This window comes from Canis aureus, chromosome 8 (assembly GCF_053574225.1).
Source record: "Canis aureus isolate CA01 chromosome 8, VMU_Caureus_v.1.0, whole genome shotgun sequence".
NCBI lineage: Eukaryota > Metazoa > Chordata > Mammalia > Carnivora > Canidae > Canis > Canis aureus.
This window is the reverse complement of record NC_135618.1, coordinates 59,659,957-59,682,662: the sequence shown is the minus strand read 5'-3', so window position 1 is coordinate 59,682,662 and position 22,706 is coordinate 59,659,957. Positions and strand designations below refer to the sequence as shown.

Genomic DNA, 22,706 nt, shown 5'->3' with positions numbered 1-22,706 from the left:
GTGTGTGTGTGATGAATAAATAAATAAAATATTTAATATATATATACATATTATATATATATATATATATATAACGGTGAAGTATATGTCTCTGGATGCATGGTTGCCAAACCACTGACTGGAAATATTTATTTATTTATTTTCTTTCTTTCTTTCTTTCTTTTTTTAATTTTATTTATTTATTTGAGAGAGAGAGAGAGAGAGAGAGAATGAGCAGGGAGAGTGGCAGAGGGAGAGGGAGAAGCAGAATTCCTGGCTGAGCAGGGAGCACTATGTGGGCTTGACCAGTGACTGAGGCATCCAGGCACCCCTGGAAATATTTATTTTCAACAAATTTCTTCTTTTGATCAATAAAAGCATCTTTATAAACATCTATAAAAATAAATCTATGCTTCTTATAAAAATGCAGACATACAGCAAGTGAGAAAATTCTCCTCCATCTCAATTGAGTTTTTTTAGTTCTTATCTTCTAAAGTTACATATGTGCATGTTTAGGAATTCTGTGTGGCTTATTATGAAAAACCTGGGTCCTCCATCCCTTGTTTCCTCTTCTCCAGAAGCACCATATTCAACCTCATTAGCGAATTCCTTTATGGTCTCCAAATATCTAAACAGCATGCTCTGGGTGCCTGGGTGCCTCAGTTGGTTAAGCATCTGCCTTGGGCTCAGGTAATGATCTCAGGGTCCTGGGATCCAGCCCTGCCTCAGGCTTCCTGCTCAGTGAGGAGTCTGCTTCTCCCGCTGTCTCTGCCCCTCCCCCGCTTGTACTCTCTTTCTTAAATAAAGAAAATCTTTTTTTTTTTTAAGTAACTAATCTTTCTTTCTTTCTTTCTTTCTTTCTTTCTTTCTTTCTTTCTTTCTTTCTTTCTTTCTTTTAAAGAAGATTTACTTATTTATTTTGGAGAGGGAGAGAGGCAGAGAGAGAGAGAGAGAGAGAGAGAGAAGCAGACTCCTCACTGAACACACAGGGAGCCTGATGCTGGGCTCAGTCTCAACCCTGAGATCATGACCTGAGTGGAAGATAGATGCTTAACCAACTGAGCCACACAGGCACCCCAAATAAAACCTTTAAAAAAACAAATAGCATGTGCATATTGCTGTTTCTTGATTTTTTTTTTGTTTTAGGTATTTTTTATGATCATTTTGGAGATTGAAACTAACTCATCTTTCCTTCACTTCCTGTCTTCCTCCCCACCCCTCACCATGTTACTGTATCACACACAGTTTTAGTTACATAGATATTCCCAGTTGACATCACTGTAACTATGTAAATGTATCCACAGCTGAACCAGGTAGTTACTTTTCTTTTCCTGCACTTTTTTTTTTAATTTTTTATTTATTTATGATAGTCACAGAGAGAGAGAGAGGCGCAGAGACACAGGCAGAGGGAGAAGCAGGCTCCATGCACCGGGAGCCCAATGCGGGATTCGATCCCAGGTCTCCAGGATCGCGCCCTGGGCCAAAGGCAGGCGCCAAACCGCTGCGCCACCTAGGGATCCCTTTTCCTGCACTTTTTGTTCCTCTTTTCCCTACTGAGTTAATAATTATGTCCTGTTCTTGTTTTGTTTGTTTGCTTTGTATGTACAACACTAATTCCATTTTTTTAAAGGTTTTATTTATTTATTCATGACACACACACACACACACACACACACACACACAGAGGCAGAGAAGGAGAAGCAGACTCCATGCAGGGACCCCAATGTGGAATTCCATCCTGAGACTCCAGGATCATGTCCTGGGCCAAAGGCAGGCGCTAAACCACTGAGCCACCCAGGGATCCCCAGTAGTTCCATCTTAAACTCTGCTTTGAGGTATAAATATCTCATTACACTCAAACACATTAGATTTTCTATTGGTTTTATTTTCCTAAAGACCCTGCTCTGAAGCCTTTTTTTTTTTTTTTTAAGATTTTATTTATTTATTCATGAGAGACAGAGAGGCAGAGACATAGAGGAAGAAGGCACAGGGAGCCTGATGCAGGACTCAATCCCCCAACCTGGAATCACACCCTAAGCCAAGGGTGGAAGGAAGCTCAGGTTCCCCCTTCAGGGATACCCAGGCATCCCTTCTTTTCCATTCTTATTGTGCTTGTAGGCTTGTGGCATTAGAAAAATCTTCTTACTGCAGTTATTATCTGGCAGGAACAGAGAGGTAAATACCTGTATTTAACATGCCATTTTGATTTTAATCCGATTTTTAACAGTAAACCTTTTCTTGAAGTATAAGGTGCAGACATCCAGTTTGTTTGTGAGTAAATTGTCTAATTATTTTTTTAAAAAAAGAGTTTATTGGGCAGCCCTGGTGGCTCAGTGGTTTAGTGCCACCTTCAGCCCATGGCCTGATCCTGGAGACCCAGGATCGAGTCCCACGTCAGGCTCCCAGCATGGAGCCTGCTTCTCCCTCTGCCTGTGTCTCTGCCTCTCTCTCTCTGTGTGTGTGTCTCTCATGAATAAATAAATAAAATCTTAAAAAAAAAAGAGTTTATCTATTTGACAGAGAGAGAGAGCATAGGCAGGGGGAGTGGCAGGCAGAGGGAGAGGGAGAAGCAAGCTCCCATTTGAGCAGGGAGCCTAACGTGGGGCTCTATCCCTAGGACCTGAGTTGAAGGCAGATGCTTAACTGGCTGAGCCACCCACACACCCCAAATTGTCTAATTCTTGATAAATTATTTAGAAGTTCAGAAGAGGAATAGCTTTCTGGTAAAATTGGGACCTCAGGGATGTGGACTGGGTTGGAATAGGTAAAAGGAAGTGATGAGAAAACCAAAAGCCAGAGACTGTGAGTTTGCCTGAAATGAAGGGGTCAGGAATAAGAGTCGTGTGGAGAAGACCCCAAGGGACAGATTATAAAGAAATCCCAAGGGCTAGGATAAGATTGGATTTTGTGCCAGATGAGAGTATCCTATCATGTTACTCAGCTTCAGAGTGTTGCAGGAAAATATTTACACGTTTGAATGTTGATAAGGACATTTACAAAAATAGATAAAATGTGATAATTTGTACCATTTCCTGAGAAGATTCTTGGTTGGTGTTAGTGATGTCATATGATTGCACCAGGTATAGTGTGAGTAAAAAGGTAGAAGTTCAGGATCTCAGGATTGTACCTGATGTTTGAGCACTGTAAATGCATTTGAAGGAAAAGGAAAATGTTTCCAAGGGCTCAGCAATGCCAGAGACATAAATATGAAACTCGTTTACCAACATGTGCAGCCACCTTTAGATTACACGACAGATTTGAGACAGAGCTTATCTGCTGCTAGTTTTTTGAAAAGGGGAGATCAGAGAGAAAGCGTAGAAAACAAAATACTTGTCAGTTCAGGATTTATCATTCTCAACAATCTGTGGAAGCTAATGGTGAATGTTTTGAACATTTGTCTCTAAATGAGCATGCTATAATATGATAACACAATTTTAATTTCAAGTGGAAGCACAAAGTTTTCTCCACTTGTTCAACTTCTAAACCTTTATAGGGAAAACCAAGCTGTACCCGAGAAAAAGCATGTGCCAACTCTGCTTGAACCAACAGATGGGATTAGTGGTTGTGTGTGAGCATTTTAGCATTACTCAGCATCAGCATTATCTCTTAATCTTTGGTGTGTTTCCTGGGTTTGTGCTTGGTTTTGAGGTGTTTTACAAATGTTGTGAACCCTGCCATCCCTCATCAGTGTTAAAAGTACTAAGGAGAAAGTGTGCTGGGAGCAATTAATAATCATAAGTCATAAGAGAATGGAGAATAGTCGTGTGTATGCGGGATGAATTTCTCCCCAATAGAAATCCATCCTGAAAAACAATGAACCAATGATGCAACCTGTAGAAATGGGTCACTCACATTAATCATCAAGAGAAGAGGAAAGGCAATTGTCAAATGCCTCCAAGGCCTGTTCACTTGATATTAGTTAGGCAAACTTACAGGCTTGGCTTGGCTAAGGTTCTGTGTGGAAACTTTAGTCATCTGACTGGTAGGTTCATATACCAAGGCCCTTCTGACATAGGCAGCATCCAAATGAATAACCAGGTGGCAAGTGTGGATGGGTGTGGCTGCAGGGAGATACCTCTGACCCCAAGATATCAAGGAAGGCGGTTTTCTTCTGCCACAGATGTCAACAACAATGTTCTGTAAAGACATCTGCAAGGAGGATAAGAGGAGCTTGTTCTAACAAGCTCATAGTCCAGTTTCATGGAAATGTATCTCAGGAATGCTAGCCCAACCCCCACTTACTTCCTTACAAATGAATGGATATGTGAATAGCACTTCAGAATCTAAACTGTTTCTAGAATAACGAGCTTCTTTATTAGTTACCAAAACTTTCTCTTCCAAATGGGACATGTAAATAGTATTTGGTGAGCATCCACGGTGTACAAGGCCCTGGGGAAGCAAAGGTGTAAGACTTGACCCTGCCCTGAAGAAGTTACAGCCTAAGGGGGGAATAATGTACGTAAATAGTTCATTGTAATACTTTATAAGTGTAGATATACACTATACTAATTATTATTATTATTATTATTATTATTATTATTATTATTATTATTATGTATAATGATGGAACTATCCAGAGGGTGCTATGGAACACAGACACGAAAGTCTTCCTGGAATAGGTGATGCTTGAGTGTAGTCCAAAAGAATGAGAAAGGTGTAGGAGGGAGAAGAAGGGAGATGAGAGGTAGCAGAGCGCGTGCAGGTTGGATATGTAGCCTCTGGCTAATGAGTGACTCAAAGGTCTGGGCATGGAGGGCCATCCATACCACAGTAAGGAGTTTAGACTCTACTTGGCTTTAGGCAATAAAAGTCATTAAAAGGTTTGAAATGGGGTCTGCCATCAGATGTATAATTTAGGTATTCTATTAGTTTTCTACTGCTACGCTAACAAGATACTATAAACTTAAAGACTTAAAATAACACGTATTTATTGCCTCAAAAATTTTATAGTTCAAGGTTGATGCCACTGAGTAGGAGCCCTGCCAGGAACTGACCAACTCTTTAAGGAGCCGTAGTGTGTATATGTACACAGACAAAGGCAGAGGGGTGCATGGGATTCTGTGCCCAGGGATTATCCCCTAACTCCTGGGGAGGGTAAGGCCGGACAGGGACATCTCTGGGGTCAGTCCCAGATGAGGTGGTTACCTCCCCATCCTCCACTCTAAATCCAGGGCCCTCAAATGGGGTGGGAAAGCTGGGGTGGGGGCCCTCCTAGTGGGGTTTGGGGGGCAGGTTCCTGAATGCACCACAATTGCTGTATGAAATATTAAAAGTCTAAAGTGAAAAAAAAAAGTCAGGGTTGGCTCAACTGGTTTCTCTGCTCTGGGATTCACCAGGTGGAAATCAAGATGTTGGCCTGCTGTACTCTGGAGGGTCTGTGAAGAATCCACTTATTCAGATTGTCAATGGCATTGTGGTTGTAGGTAGGGGTAAGGCCTCCATTCCCTGGCTACTGGCTGCTGGCAGCCCCCTCATCTCCTGGAGGACTCACTCCTATGCTTGCACAGAGCCCTCCATCCCAGGACCACCAGCATCATGTAGGATCTCTGACTTCTCTTTCTGCCACATTTCTCTGGCTTCTAGCTGGGAAAATTCTCTGCTTTTACAGGCTAATGTGATTACATTGAATAATGTAATCCATTATTAGCCTGAATAATCCATGATAATGCCTCTATTTTCATGTCTGTGGACTTAGTTACATCTGCAAAGTCCTTTTACCTATGTAAGATAACATATTCACAGGTTCCAGGGTTGAGTATGGATATCCCTGAAGGGGCATTATTCTGTAGTTTCCAAAGGGCAGTCCTTCTCTCACATCCATGCTGGTTTTCCTCCTATCTCCTTGACTACTTTAAAAAACAAAAATGAAAAAACAGCTTCACTGAGGTATAATTTACATTCAATCATTTATGTCCTCAATTTAATGACTTTTAGCAAATTCATGGAGTCGTGCAACCATTACCTCAATCTGCTTTTAGAACATTTCCATCACCTCAGAAAGATTTGCCACACCATTGGCTTGCTTTCTTCCTTTCCTTTCCTTTCCTTCCTTCCTTCCTTCCTTCCTTCCTTCCTTCCTTCCTTCCTTTCTCCTCCTTTTTAAAGATTTTATTTATTTATTCACGAGAGACACACAGAGAGAAGCAAAGACACAGGCAGAGGGAGAAGCTGGGTCCCCATGAGGAGCCTGATGCAGGATTTGATCCCAGGACCCTGGGATCATGACGGGAGCCAAAGGCAGATGCTCAACCACTGAGCCACTCAGATGCCCCTCTTTTTTCTTTTTAAGATTTTATTTTTTTAACAGAAAGAGAGAGCACGTGCATCAGGGGGAGTGGCAGAGTGAGAGGGAGGAGCAGACTCCCCCCTGAGCAGGTACAAGGACCCCAGGATTATGACCCAGGCCAAAGGCAGATGATTAACCAACTGAGCCACCCAGGAGCCCCAGTCTGTTGGCTTTCTCTTTTTATTCTCTTGTTTAGGCTTATCTTCATTGGAATGCTTATGTTGGCCAGGACTTTTGGGAGCTATCTGGGAAATACATTAGGATATTCTTTACCAGGTGTGCAAGAATACACATTAAGTTGCTGTCATTTCATTTGAAATTAACTTCATGTTTCAACTATACTAAAAAAAGGCAATTTTTTTTAGAAAAAAATTGTTGACACTGGTTACCTCAGGGCAATGAGAAAGCAATTGGTGGTGAATGATTAACTTTTTCTTTACAGATCTTTCAGGATTTATATATGTATTTATTTTTTAAAAAGATTTTATTTATTTATTTATTCATGAGAGACATAGAGAGGCGGAGACATAGGCAGAGTTCGGAGAAGTAGGCTTCTTGAGGGGAGCCCCACATGGGACTCAATCCCAGGACTCCAGGACCACGCCCTGAGCTGAAGGCAGACATTCAAATGCCGAGCCACCCAGGCGTCCCTTTCAGAATTTAATATACAATGAGCATGTATTGCTTTTGAGATTAGAAAATCTTCATTGTGAAAACATTGAGAAATTCTTTTCTATTCTGTGGCTGACCAAACTAAAGAAATGCTTCAAATGCAAAGAAACAGGAGCACCAGTGTTTTATGAAATGTCCCCCAACTCAGATAGGTACCAAGTCCCCCCATTCTTATACTTCTCTGGTCATCACCCTGACCTGAGTCATCAACCTCCCTGAGAGGGAGTTACCTGATGTTAGCACCATAGCTGGTCATAGCACCAGAGGGTTTGGGCTTGGGGGACAAACTCTGTTTCTTTAGTTGAGTCTTTGAAATAGAAGCTTCAAGAAAAAACCAGTTATAGGAATATTGGCAAGGCCAATACAAAATATTGGAATGGAGTAGTCGTGAAATATTAACAAATTTCCTAGACATGTTTAGGTTTAGAAACTGCTGTAAGTACTGTTTCTGTTGTTTTAATTTAAGCTTGTTTTTTTAACTTCTGCAGAAGGAAGATAGAAAATTGTGTTGGCTATCTCAAAAACTAAAAACTGTACCAGCTTTTTACAGTTTGAAGGAATTAAAGAAATTTTGAATGGGGAATCTCATAAATTTAATTGTAAATCAGGTTCATATATATTTCATAATTATTTTTTCAAAGATTTTATTTATTTATTCGTGAGAGACACAGAGAGAAAGGCAGAGACATCAGCAGAGGGAGAAGCAGGCTCGCTGCAGGGAGCCCGATGCAGGACTTGATCCCAGGACCTTGGGATCACCATCTGAACCAAAGGCAGATGCTCAACCACTGAGCCACCCAGATGCCTTATATTACATAATTCTTATAAAAAAAGGTTTATATTTTTAAATGGTAACAAAATAAGCTGACAGCAAGAGAGCTCTTATGTCTTTTCATTGAATAGAAGGAAAACAAAACATTTACTTCCTTAAAGTTAGGAACAGAGAGGGGCGCCTGGGTGGCTCAGTTGGTTAAGTATCTGCCTTCAGCTCAGGTCATGATCCCAGAGTTCTGGGATGTAGCCCTGAATCAGTCTCCCTGCTTAATGGGGAATCTACTTCTACCTCTGCTCTGCCCCTCCACTCGTGCTCTCTTTCTGGCTCTCTCTCTCCCTCTCTCTCAAATAAATAAATAAAATCTTTAAAAAAAATTAGGAACAGAGTAAGACCACATGTAATCTTTTTAAAAAAGTTTTATTAAAATATAATACATATTATATAAAGTTTACCTTTTAAAGTGTACAATTCAGTGGTTTTTGTCCCTCACTGTATTCACAAAGTTGTGTATCAATCACCACTATCTAATTCCAGATTTTTATCTCTCCAAGAACAAAACCCCACTCTCATCAGCAGTCACTCCCTATGTCTTTCCTACACCCTTCATCCCTGGCAACCATGAAGCCTAGTTTTTGTCTCTAGATTTGCCTATTCTGGACAAGCCAGATGGAAGTTTTTGCTAAACCTGATTAGTAATTCCTCGAGTCTATTTTTATAGATAGCTTTTCTTATCAGCAAAGTGAAAGAGATTTAAAACATAGTGCCTGGCCCCAGAAAAGTTATTTGAGGATCAACTGATTTATTACAGCTTCTATTTATTTAGAGCCAATTTGTTATTAGACACCTTGGGGACATTACTACTAACCTTACAGAAATAAAAAAAATTATGCAGGAATACTATGAACAAATGTATACTAGCAAATTAGATAACTTAGATGGAATGGACAAAGTCCTAGAAAGTAAAAAAACTGCCAAATTTCAAGAAGAAATAGAAAAAAAGAAGAAATAGAAAATCTGAATAGACCTATAACAAGAAATTGAATTAGTAAAAAAAATAGCTTCCCATAAAAAGAAGCCCAGGCTCAAAGGCTTTAATGGTGAATTTGACCAAACATTTAAAGAAGAATTAATACCATTTCTTTTTAGACTCTCCCAAGAAACAGAAGAGGAAAAGAACATTTGGGAACTCTTTCTAAAAGGCCAGTATTAGCCTGATACCAAAACTAGACAAAGATATCAGAATAATTTTAAAAAGCTATACATTAATATTGTTTATGAATTTAGAGGCAAAAATCCCAACAAATGGGGAGATCCCGGGTTGCTCACCAGTTTGGCACCTGCCTTCAACCCAGGGCGTGATCCTGGAGACCCGGGATCGAGTCCCACGTCAGGCTCCTTGCATGGAGCCTGCTTCTCCCTCTGCCTGTGTCCCTGCCTCTCTCTCTCTCTCTCTCTCTCTCTCTGTCTGTCTCTGATGAATAAGTGAATAGGATCTGAAAAAGAAAAAAGAAAATCCCAACAAATGCTAGCAAACAAAATCCAGCAACTATAAAAAATATAGGCTTGAACATTCGTTGGGCAGCCCGAGTGGCTCAGTGGTTTAGCGCCGCCTTCAGCCCAGGGTGTGATCCTGGAGACCTGGGATCGAGTCCCATGTCAGGCTCCCTATATAGAGCCTGCTTCTCCCTCTGCCTGTGTCTCTGTCTCTCTCTCTCTCTGATGAATAAATAAAATCTTTAAAAAATATATAGTAGACTATATGACCAAGAGAGGTTTATCTCAGGAATGCAAGGTTGGTTTAACATCTGAAAATAAATTACCATCATATACTATATTATTAGACTAAAGGAGAATACTCCACATAATTATCTTAATATATGCAGAAAGAGACTTTGACAAAATCCAACACCTTCTCATGATAAAAACATGAAACTAACTAGAGGGCAGCCTGGGTGGCTCAGTGGTTTAGTACTGCCTTCAGCCCGGGCCTGATCCTGGAGACCTGGGATCGAGTCCCACGTCAGGCTCCCTGCATGGAGCCTGCTTCTCCCTCTGCCTGTGTCTGTGCCTCTCTGTGTGTCTCTCATGAATAAATAAATAAAATATTTTTTTAAAAAAACTAGAAATAAAAGGGAATTTCCTCTACCTGATAAACAGCATCTATGAAAATCCTACAGCCAACATCATACTTAATGGTGAAAGTTCAGGAACAAGACAAAGATATCCACTTTTGCCACTTCTTTTTTTTTTTTTTAAGATTTTATTTATTCATGAGAAACACACACACACACAGAGGCAGAGCTACAGGCAGAGGGAGAAGCAGGCTCCATGCAGGGAGGAAGCCTGATGTGGGACTCGATCCTGGGACTTCAGGATCATGCCCTGGGCCGAAGGCAGGCGCTAAACTGCTGAGCCACCCAGGGATCCCCACACTTGCCACTTCTATTTGATATTGTACTGCATATTCTAGCCAGGAAAATTAGTCAAGAAAATGAATTAAAGGCATCCAGATCGGAAAGGAAGAAGTATCTCTATTTGCAGATGACATTATCTTGTATATAGACAATCTTAAATATCCACTAAGAAATGAGGACTACATCACTAGTCATCAGGAAAATGCAAGTCAAAACCACAGTAAAGCATCACCTCACACCTATTAGGATGATCATTATAAAAAAATGAAACTGGAAATGAGAAGTGTTGGTGAGGGTGTAGAAAAATTAGAACTCTTCTGCATTGTTGGTGGAAATGTAAAATGGTGTAGCCACTATAAAAACAGTATGAAAGTTACAAAAGAAATAGAATGACCAAATGATTTAGCAATTTAGCAATCCATCTCTGGGTAATTACCCAGAAAGAATTTAAATCAGGAACTTGAAGAGATATTTGCACACCCAAGTCCATTTGCAGCATTATTCACAGGAGCCAAGATATGGAAACAACCTGAGTGTCCATTGATGGATGAAAGGAAAAAGGAAATGTGGTATATACATACAATGGAATATTATCCATCCATAAAAAAGAAAATCCTGCCATGCTATAACATGGGTATTATATTCACTTGAGGGTATTAAACTCATTAAGTGAAGCAAACCAGTCACCAAAAGACAAATACCGCATGATTCCACTAAATGCAATATCTAAAGCAATCAAATTCATAGAAACAAAAATTAGAATGTTGGTTGCCAAGGGCTGAGGAAAGTAGAAAATAGGGGATTGCTGTTCAATAGGTACAGAATTTCAGTCATACAGGTGAAAAGAGATTTGTTGTACAACACTGTGGTCACAGTTGACAATATTGTACTATATACTTAAAATTTGTTAACAGTTGGTCTCGTTAGTTATGTCTTTTTCACTATTAAAAAAAAAAAAAACAAACACCCTGGAACTAATTAATGAGTTCAGCAAAGTTGTAGGATATAATGTCAATATGCAAAAATCAATTATAGTATGGTCACTTGCAACAAATAATCCAAAAAGGAAATTAAGGAAACAATCAATTTATTGCACCAAGAAGAATAAAATAATCGAGAATAAATTTAACAAAAGAAATCTAAAACATATATTCTGAAAACTTCAAATAATTTTTGAAAGATTTTAAAGACGATCTAAACAAATGGAAAGACACTCTATTCTCATGGATCAGAAGACATAATGTTGTTAAATTGATCTACAGATTAAACACAAACCCTATCAGAACCCCAGTGGCTTTCTTTTTTTTTTTTTTTTTAAGATTTTTTTAGGGATGGTTGGGTTTCTCAGTGGTGAGTGTCTGCGTTTGGCTCAGGGCGTGATCCTGGGGTCCTGGGATCAAGTCCCACATCGGGCTCCTTGCAGGGAGCCTGCTTCTCCCTCTGCCTATGTCTCTGCCTCTCTCTGTGTGTCTCTCATGAATAAATAAATAAAATCTTAAAAAAAAATATTTCATTTATTTGAGGGACACCTGGGTGGCTCAGCAGTTGGGCGTTTGCCTTCGGCTCAGGGCCTGATCCCAGCCTGGGGATTGAGTCCCACATCGCGCTTCCCACAGGGAGCCTGCTTCTCCTTCTGCCTACGTCTCTGCCTCTGTCTGTGTGTCATGTGTCTGTGTCTCATGAATGAGAGACACATTTTTTTTTTTAAGACTTTATTTATTTGAGGTAGAGAGTGAAAGAGAGAGCACAAGCAGGGCGTGAGGAGGGCAGAGGGAGAGGGAGAAGCAGGCTCCTCGCTGAGCAGGGAGCCTGGGATCATGACCTGAGTCCAAGGCAGAAGCTTAAGTGACTGAGCCACCCAGCTACCCCGACCCCAGCGGCTTTTTAATATAGAAATTGGCAAGTGTATTCTAAAATTCACATGGGAACTCAATGGGTTCCAGAATAGCCAAAATAATCTTGAAGAACAAATTTTGAGGACTCACAATTTCAAGACTTACTACCAAGTTACAATAATTAAGACAATGTAGTACTGGCATAAGGGTAGGCATATGGATCAATGGAATAGAATATAGAATCCAGAAATAAACTCATATATCTATGGTCAATAGGCTCTTCACAAGGATGCCAAGATAATTCAATGGAGGAAAAAGTCATTGAACAAATGGTTCTAGCATAATTGTATACACATATGCAAAGAATGGATTTAGACATGCTTCCTCATACCATACAAAAATTAACTCAAAATCAATCAAAAGCTTGCATGTAAAAGCTAAAACTGTAAAACTTTTGGAGAAAAACATAGGGATAAGTCTCCATGGCCTTGAATTTGGCAGTGGTTTCTTAGACATGTCACCAAAAGCATAAGCGACAAAAGAAAAAACAGATAACTTGGATTTCATGAAAATTTAAAATTTCTGATCTTCAAAAGATGCCATCAAGAAAGTGAGAAAACAACTCACAGCATAGAAAATAATTTGCAAATCATACATCTTATAAGAATTTATATCCAAAATATATCCAAATATCCCAAATATCTAAAATTTAAATTTGGTATTAAAAAGACAGGCCAGGGATCCCTGGGTGGCTCAGCGATTTGGCACTTGCCTTCGACCTGGGTCGTGATCCTGGAGTCCCAGGATCAAGTCCTGCATTGGGCTCCCTGCTTGGAGCCTGCTCCCCCTCTGCCTCTCTCTTTCTCTCTCTCTCTCTCTTTCTGTGTCTCTTATGAATAAACAAATAAAATCTTTAAAAAAAATAAATAAAAGACTAAAATAATAATAATAATAAAATAAAAATAAAAAGACAGGCCAGGGGCAGCCTGAGTGGCTCAGGCTGCAGTTTAGCGCAGCCTTCAGCCCAGGGTGTGATCCTGGAGTCCGAGGACCGAGTCCCATGTCAAGCTCCCTGCATGGAGCCTGCTTCTCCCTCTGCCTGTGTCTCTGACTCTCTCTGTGTGTGTGTGTCTCTCATGAATAAATAAATAAAATCTTTTAAAAAATAATAAAAAGGCCAATTGAGAGTAAACAAAAGATCTGAATAGACGTTGCTCCAAAGAAAATATGCAAAAAAAAAAGAAAAGAAAAGAAAAGAAAATATACAAATGGCCAATAAGTACATAAGGGAAATGAACATAAGAAGCACAAGAGATGCCTGGGTGTCTCAGCGGTTGAGTGTGTGCCTTTGGCTCAGGTTGTGATCCCGAGGTCCAGGATCGAGTCCTGCATCAGGCTCCCTGCGAGGGCCTGCTTCTCCCTCTGCCCATGTCTCTGCCTCTCCCTGTGTATCTCTCATGAATAAATAAATAAATCTTAAAAAAAAAAAAAAAGGAGAAGCACAACGAGACTCCATTTCACACTTACTAAGGTGACTATAAGGAAGGAGTCAAATAATTACAAGTTTTAGAAGAAAGCAATCACTAGTGTATCTTTTCTTTTTTTTTTAAATTTATTTATGATAGTCACACAGAGAGAGAGAGAGAGAGAGGCAGGGACACAGGCAGAGGGAGAAGCAGGCTCCATGCACCGGGAGCCCGATGTGATATTCGATCCCGGGTCTCCAGGATCAGCCCCTGGGCCAAAGACAGGCGCTAAACTGCTGCGCCACCCGGGGATCCCATCAGCGTATCTTTTCTTGTGAGTAAAGACATCTTTCCATGAAGCCACCCCTAATGACTTCTGGTCTCATTGGCTAGTTTGAGACAAATGATCATTTCTGAACCAATCACTAGCAGGAGCGATAGGGTTTCCATGATTGAATCATTTGGAGCAAAATATTTCTGTTTTTTTTTTTTTTTTTTTTTAGGATTTTTATTTATTTATTCATGAAAGACACACAGAGAGAGAGAGGCAGAGACACAGGCAGAGGGAGAAGCAGGCTCCACGCAGGGAGCCCGACGTGGGATTCGATCCCGGGACTCCAGGATCACGCCCTGGGCCAAAGGCAGCAGCTAAACCGCTGAACCACCCAGGGATTCCCAAAATGGGGGTTTTGGTAGGCAACCATCATAGCACCACGACAGACTTCCAAAGGAAATTCTGGTTCCTGTTACTAGAGTATAGACTATGAATAGGAATAGAATCACATCTATTCTATATGGTAATGATCGGGGAAAACCAACAAATGTCTACTTCACCATCAGAAACAGCTAGGATATGGTGAGAAAAATCATTGACTTGAATTTTGGACTCTGCCACTAACTTATTGGTGAGTTTAGAGGTTACTGGACTCTTTAGCCTTCAGTTTCTTCAAATGGATTTAGTCTTTCTAGCTTTAAAAAAATTATTTATTTATTTATTTTTATCTTTCCAGCTTTTAAATAGTACTGCAATTGTGTGTGTGTAAATATTTATGTATGTATTTATATTTATATACATTGCCTTCTAGCAATGAAAAAAGGCACACATGCTTTTCTGAAATTCTGATAACAACATAAGAACAACTTTTGTAACTACCGTTCAGAATCTCATTACCCAATGGGACACCTGGGGTTGAGCACTTGCCTCTGGCCCGGGGGCATGATCCTGGAGTCCCGGGATTGAATCCCACATTGGGCTCCTTGCAGGGAGCCTACTTCTCCCTCCGCCTATGTCTCTGCCTCTCTCTCTCTCTCTCTGTGTATGTGTCTCATGAATAAATAAATTTTAAAAAATCTAAAACCAAAAAAATCCAAAATCTCATTACCCTAATATTCATGTACAATGAGACTCCTATATCATCAGAAACATAAAAGTGACTGTACCTACCTAAATCATGCAGTTTCATGTGTGTTTTTACCTGCCAGGCACTGTTCTTTCTTCCACCCTGATTTTACTTTGTGGAAAGTTTTGTTCAGACTCTAACTACTTGGTCTCTGGGCCTTAGTTTCATCCCCATAAAAAGAAGGAGGGGAAAAAGTCCCTTCTAGTGTTAATGTCCCAAAATTCTATTGAAGAACCTCCAAAGGAGACTGCAGGAGGGATTTGTATCAGTTGAAGAGACCCTATCTGGGGCTGACAAGGTTTTGGAATAAAATTCTCCCTAGAGCTCCCATGTGTGGTGAATTTGGTTCCAAAATGGAAGTTGGTCCGTGATGGGTCTGGTTCTTTGAAAATGCAACATGTTGGAAATAAATAAATCAAGCTGGGGCCTTCTTTGCTGAATGTCCTTTGCTTTATGTGCACATCACTTCTCCTTTTCAGATTAGTCAAAGCAGGCCCCTGAGCCTAGCCAGCAGGCTGTTTATCTCACTGTAACTCTGAGAACTGGAAAACCTGGAATGTTTTTGTCTTCAGGCACAATTAGATCAAGGGGCTCAGCAAAATCATCAAATCACTCTGTATCATTTTTGTCCCCACACCTCACTCCCACTTGGTTTTCCTTCGTTGGCCTCATTCTCAGAAAGGCTTTCCTCACATAGTGACAGAAATGACTCCAGAAGAAAAACACCCAAAGCTGACATTGATTGGTGCTACTTCCACTTCTGGACCAGAGATAATGGACAGGCACAAAACTTGGGTCCTCTAACCCAGTCCCTGGAGTGGATTCTATTCTGAAGAATAAAGGAAATGGGACTGACATGGTCAGAGCTGTGCATTAGGAAAAGGAGTCTGGCTAAGGGACAGGGATTGAAGGCAGTGGAGGAGATTGGGATTGGGGAGGCTCTTGGAATCATTCTGGGCAGAAGTGAGGAGGGGTTGAACAGGGATAATGGCAGTGGACTGGCCAGGAAAGAAAAATGGTGAAGGTAGAGTGTATATGAGTTGGTGGTTGATTAGCAGTATTGGGAAAGAAAGATTTTTTTTTTTTATTGAATGTTGGGCCCTATGCTGGAGAAATAAAACTCCAATATATGAATTACCTTGATAGAGAAAGGCACCAGGGGTCACTGGCACAGAGGAGAAAGGAAACCAGTCTAGGAGTGGCAGTGTGGGGGAGTGTGGGGCGAGGAAGGCTTCACAGAGAAAGGAGTTTCGACCCGTGTCTTATTTTTTTTTTAATTTTATTTATTTATTTATTTATGATAGTCACAGAGAGAGAGAGAGAGAGGCAGAGACATAGGCAGAGGGAGAAGCAGGCTCCATGCACCGGGAGCCCGACGTGGGATTCGATCCCGGGTCTCCAGGATCGCGCCCTGGGCCAAAGGCAGGCGCCAAACCGCTGCGCCACCCAGGGATCCCTGGACTCATGTCTTAAAAGGATAAGTAAGGTACAGAAGAGTTTGGTAACAAACACAGAGTAAGAGATTTCAGTCCTGTGCCAAGGGCAAAGAACAGAATCCAAAAAATTGCTAGCCAGAAAAACCATATCCAAACCAAAGACATATTTAGTTTTGCTCATATAACATTTTTAGAAATTTTTGAATTAGCTGCCAACATGAAAGATCTGGAGCTTTCATATAAAAATCCATATTTCTAACTTGTCTTGAAAAATTGGGTTTAGCTTCACAGGGCCCACATTCCTGAGTGGTAACAAAGGGCTAGTGCAGCCACAGCCCCTCCACTCTCTGTTGTAGTTCACCTGACCCACATCAACTGCTCATTTTCCCCTCCAGTCCTCTGTACCCCATTCATTAAGATAGCTGCAAAATCTCTGACTCTCCACTGCATCAAAAGGAAGAGTCAAATTCTTCTCCTCTGGAATCTGGGCTGGTCATGTGACTGCTTAATAGTAGAATGTGGTAGAAGGACCCCTGTCCATCACCTGGCTTACCATCTTGAGGTGCTCTCTCTTGGCACACTCCCTCTCAAAACTCTAGAGCACACTCCCTCTCAAAACCCTAGAATAATGAGAGTCTAACGCTAACTCTGAGCACTAATAGTGTTAAATTTTGGAGTATTTTACTCTGCAACAGGTAACTGGACCAGCTGCCTTCTCTCCTCCCCTTGTAGACATCTGAGGGTCCAGCCTCTGGACCAGAGGAGTGAGGGAGCATGTTGGGTTTGGGTAACGATGAATAGCAAGACCAGAAGAGGAAGATCAGGATGGGCTTTATACATGGTGCTGGGGGAGTTTCAGCTTTTTTGTTTGAGGAACTGATAGGGTTTTGTAGGGTAGGCATATTATGATCATGAAGGTGACTCTGGCCATGCCATTAAAGAGGAATCAGAGTGTGGTCACTAGTCAGAGAACTAGTGCAATGGTCCAAGCAACACAACTCAGACAGGGGTGCTGGGCACAGAGGGAAAAGGAGAGATTCGAGGTCAAGACCTCTTCCTCTGGGAGGCCCTCCCTGAAGTGCTAATAGGATGTGCAGGTCGAGACGTCAGAACTATGGAACACAGCTGCAGATGTGGATGAGATAGTGTGGGGATTCTGAGAGCCAGAAGAAGCAGAGCCCTGGGAGCACTCCACAAGCCAAGCAAAGGGAGTTGCTCTGCAGGCAGTTGAGAGAGAGAGCTGCAGAGCAATGCAGAGAAGCAGGAGAGGGACACCAAGAAAAGTAGTCAGGGGACATCAGATGATCACCAAAACAGTTGATTTCATGATCAGGTTATCGGTGGCCTTGGTGAGGGCAAGTCTGTGTCTGATGGTGGGAACTGGAGCCAGACTCACATAAGTGGAGGAGTAAATAGAAGATGAGGAAGTGAGGGCAGTAAGCGTAAACAGCTCTTTCAAGAAACTTGATGGTGAAGGGCAGGAGTGAGATAGGGAAGTGGTTTGAAGCTGCCAAGTTGAAAGAGGCTCCCCCAAAGGCGCAGAGCCTTTGTACACACCCAAGAGAAGGGGTCCGTGGAGAGTAGAATTTGGCAGTGCAAGGGTTGAGGGACAGAGTGAGGCTGCTGAAGAAATGGGGTGTGTCCCAAGAAGGAGGAGTGATCCCAGGGCCCAAGTAGGACATCTCTGTGGTGACAGTCTCTGACTATTTATAGGGACTGGAGGTGCTGTTGCTGGTGGGAGTGGAGGGGCTGAAGGAGTTCTCACTTCTTTTCTCCATAAAAGAGGAGTGATGATCATCTCGTAAATGTGAGGAAGGCAGCCTGAGCAGACGGCCAGCCAGAAGCGTCTGGCAAGGTTGGCTTAGGCCTGAGCCTGTGGGAAAGGCATCCTTATGTGCCTCCTGCAGGGACTCGTTCTTGAATGTGGATCAGAGCTGAACCTACAGGCAGCTGGAAGACCAGCTGAGAGGAGGCTGGGGAGCCAGAGGAGCAAGGGACCAGACTATCAGAGGGACCCCTTGCACGTGAGACCCCATCAGTTCTTTGCTTAGAGACTTGTGTGCACTTCTCCTTGTCTTAGGAACAAACTCCTTAAGAAGACATGGGTTGAGGGATCCCTGGGTGGCGCAGCGGTTTGGCGCCTGCCTTTGGCCCAGGGCGCGATCCTGGAGACCCGGGATCGAATCCCACATCGGGCATCCCGGTGCATGGAGCCTGCTTCTCCCTCTGCCTGTGTCTCTGCCTCTCTCTCTCTCTCTATCATAAATAAATGAAAATTGAAAAAAAAAAAAAAAAAAAAAGAAGACATGGGTTGAGAGCCCTCCTGGTCTGCCTCCTGCTGATCCTCCCAGCTTTACCACCTTCCCCTTCACCCCAGGCACCTGAGGCTTTGGCCAAGGTGAAGAGCTCACCATTCCCTAAAATGTCCTTGTCTCTTCCTTGCCTTCACTGGAATTACTTTCCCCTTCTCCTTTCCCTTCTCTGTTTGGCAAACTTTTATTCAAAACCGAATTTTAGGGATCCCTGGGTGGCGCAGCGGTTTGGCGCCTGCCTTTGGCCCAGGGCGCGATCCCGGAGACCCGGGATCGAGTCCCACGTCGGGTTCCCGGTGCATGCAGCCTGCTTCTCCCTCTGCCTGTGTCTCTGCCTCTCTCTCTCTCTCTGTGTGTGACTATCATAAATAAATAAAAATTAAGAAAAAAAAAACCGAATTTTATTTTTATTTTTTAAAAAATATTTTATTTATTCATGAGAGGCAGAGACATAGGCAGAGGGAGAAGCAGGCTCCCTTGGGAGCCTGATGTGGGACTCAATCCCAGGACCCTGGAATCATGACCTGAGTCAAAGGCTGATACTAAACTGCTGAGCCACCCAGGCATCTCCAAGACCCAGTTTTTTTTTTTTTTTTTTTTTTTTAAGACCCAGTTTTAATATGGCGTCATTCATCCATTGCATCACCTATGGAGTGTCCACCGTGCTTCTTCCTGGCTTGCCGTCCCACCTGCCCTTCAGCTTGTAAACCCATCTGCTCTGAGAGGGTTGCCTGGACAGTTTGAATGGACTCCTGGGTTCCAGAGTCAGCATATTTGTATTTGAATCCCAGTTTGCATGACCTTAGGTAAGTCATTCATCTCCTCTGAACCTGAATTTCGTCACCTGGAAAAGAGGAACAGTAAAATAGCTCACAGGGCTCCTGAGACCCCAGCAATGGAATGTTAGTGCTGCACTGGGTACCTAGTGCTGCCTGGAGAAGTCAGGACTCTTTTGGTTTTACGTGACAGATGCTAATTTAAAAAATCTTCTTTTATGGTTGAATCAGGATCCAAAGAAAGCCCAAATATGACAGTTGATTGACATTTTTAAAGACTTACTGTTTTCCTTCCTTTTCTTTTAATGCCATTTATTTGTTGAAACCAAGTAATTTGTCCTATAAAATTTTCACACATTTCTAGATCCACACATTTTCACATTGTAGATGTAACTGCTTCCTCATGGTATTATTTACCCTGTTATTCTATCCCCCTTATTTCATACAGGCTAATAGTTAGAGCTAGAGGCTTGATTAGATTCAAGATGCTGGTGATGATGATAATGATGATTTTGGTAACAATACTACAGAGGTACTACTACATGCTTATTGCATCATTTTATAGGAGATACATAATGTCTGCTTATCCTACTTTAAGTGATGTTAAGATTGACTGCTGAGTCTTTTTTTTTTTTTTTTAGGTAATCATGTAAAGGTGAACATAAGAAATTGCTAACATTTTTTAGGTGTAATTATGTATTACATAATGGTATTGTGCTTGGGTAAAATAAAAATCCTTATGTGACATACAGTTACATGGTGAATCTCAAAACATGCTGAATGAAAAAAGCCAGACCCATACTGTATGATTTTATTTGCATAGAAAATTCTATACTGACAAAAAGCAGATCAGTGGTTGTCTGGGGCCGAGGATAAGGATTGGTTGTAGAAGGGCATGAGGGAAATTTTAGGGGAGATGGAAATATTTCATATCTTGATTATGGTGACTATTACTTGGGTATATACATTTGTCAAAACTAATGGAACCATGCACTTAAAATGAGTGTGTTTTGTTGTATGGAAAGAAAGATGTATTTTATTGGAAACAAAGTTGATCTTTAGAAGGAAAAAAAAACATGGTTATAACACAAATAAGAAAAATCCATTCAAAATAGCATCAAAACTATAATATGCCTATTGGGGAAAAAATCTAATGAAATATAAGACCTTTACAGAGAAAATTATAAAATTATATTAAAGGACATAACAGAAGACATAAATATGTGGACAAATGTACTACATTCATGGATGGAAGTCTCAATATCATTCCTTAATTAATCTATAAAGTTAATTCAATTTTATGAAAAATTCTAAGAGATTTTATTTATTTTTTAAAGATTTTATTTATTTATTCATGAGAGAATGAGAGGCAGAGACACAAACAGAGGGAGAAGCAGGCTCCACGCAGGGAGCCCGACGTGGGACTCGATCCCAGGTCTTCAGGATCACACCCTGGGCTGAAGGCGGCGCTAAACTGCTGAGCCACCTGGGCTACCCTCTAAGAGATTTTAAAGGAGTCTTTATTTGTTAGAAAGGAATACTAATGTATTTAAGTTGAAATGCTGTGGTGTCTAGGATTTGTTTTGATGGATTCCAAGAAAATAATGTGGAAGAAGAAATGAATCAACATTTGGCCATGTGTTGATAATTGTTGAAGCTGAGGGATGGGTACACATTCTAGAAAGTGAACAACGCTGTGCACCTTTTACAGGTGAGGAAATGTCACTTTCCCCAGAAAACAAGACATGGTGAAGCTGCAGTTCTCCAGCTCTGACTCCATCATGTTCTACAGCCTCTTGAGGGCAGTCCTGTCTCTCTCCATAGTGGATGTACCCCTCAGGACTCTTTCAGTTGTAAGTGCCAGAAATCCAACTCAAAATTAATGGCTTATGTGGAAAAAAAATTTATGTGCCAGAATATGCACTGTGACAGAAAGGTTAAGGAGTTCAGGCACAGCTTGATCCAGGTACTCAACTGATGTCAAGAATATGTCAGTCTTGGGGATTCCTGGGTGGCTCAGTAGTTTGGCACCTGCCTTTGGCCCAGGGCATGATCCTGGAGTCCCGGGATCGAGTCCTGTGTCGGGCTCCCGGCATGGAACCTGCTTCTCCCTCTGCCTGTGTCTCTGCCCCTCTCTCTCTCTCTCTCTCTCTCTGTCTATCATGAATAAATAAATAAATAAATAAATAAATAAATAAATAAATAAACAATCTTAAAAAAAAAGAATATGTCAGTCTTCATATCTCGATTCTGCAGCTGTGTGGGATGATGATTGCCGCCAGCTTTTCCTAGATGGTGACCAGATGGTCACTACTAGTGCCAGTCTTATAGCCAATCTTATAGCCGGTCTTATAGCTTTTTCTTGCAGCTTCAACCAGTCTGCTTCTGATTACATAGCCTTGAATCAAGTGCCCATCCTTAAACCAATCAAAAAAGATTGCTTGACTGGGGAACTGTGGCCCTGTGCCCACCCTGGACCCCCTCTTGAACTTCAGGGACTGCCAGTGAGGAAAGGTTGGTCCCCCAAAGGAAAATCCAGAGGTGGCCGTCAGTAAAGAGGGTTTGGTAAGATGGTGGGCCAGCAACACCCAACAGATACACTGTCCCAGCGCCCCTCATACGGAGCTGTCAGCCCAAATACCCAGTGATCATGGGGAGAGCCAACATTTATTAAGCACTTGCTACACCCAAGAGGAGGTGCATAAAGCTTTGCTTCCCCCTATAACCTCTCGAGTTAGGTAGGACTCTTACAGAGGGAGAAACTGAGGCTGAGGGAGGTTAAGTATCCTGCCCTGGTCACTCAGTAGTGTGACAACCAGGAGCCAAACTCAGCAAGCATCCTGATTCTGGAGTATGCCTCTCTTGCCCTCTGCATTGCCACCTCCCTGACGCCTTCTCCAAATCCAAGGGCGACGATGGATTCCTCCTTCCTCTTGAGTATGCAGTCTGGCTTCTACTCTGCTTGGCATCCCTGGAGCCCTCCTCTCCTCTCCCTCTGGGAGGCTGAGAGCCCTCTGGGGGCAGGAACCTGACCCTGACTCATTGACCTCTGCCGCTCCTGCAGGAAGAAGCCTCCAGAATGCCAGAGTAATTCATTTGTTCCCTGTGAGGTAGGCGAGGCAGAGGTGCTCCAGGGTGAAGACCTGAGATGGCAGAGAAGTGACTCTCCCGAGGCCACGGTTTGTAAACGGAGGAGCCTAGACGAGACCCCAGGGCTCCCCTCCTCTCCGTTCCTCGTCTGGGAGTGGGGGGGGGGGGCGAGGAAGGCAGCTCAGCCTTAGCTGGGGGTGGGCGTGGGGGCCTGATGGGCGCTTCTGCGAACGCCAGGGACAGGATGGTGAGTGGGCTGGGGACG

General features: G+C 42.1%; 1 long non-coding RNA gene across 2 annotated transcripts in view; it reads left to right on the top strand.

Moving 5' to 3' along the window:
• The window catches only part of LOC144319296 (uncharacterized), a 44,831-nt gene extending 22,257 nt beyond the window's left edge, over positions 1-22,574 (top strand). The window contains exons 2-4 of one of the 2 annotated variants that reach the window (XR_013385165.1): positions 19,183-19,381; positions 21,063-21,204; positions 22,416-22,574. This is a non-coding gene — a long non-coding RNA (uncharacterized LOC144319296). Of the gene's footprint in view, positions 1-19,182; positions 19,382-21,062; positions 21,544-22,415 lie in introns of those variants that run through there. The other variant, XR_013385164.1, reaches the window with a different exon arrangement.
• The last annotated feature ends 132 nt before the right edge of the window (positions 22,575-22,706 follow it).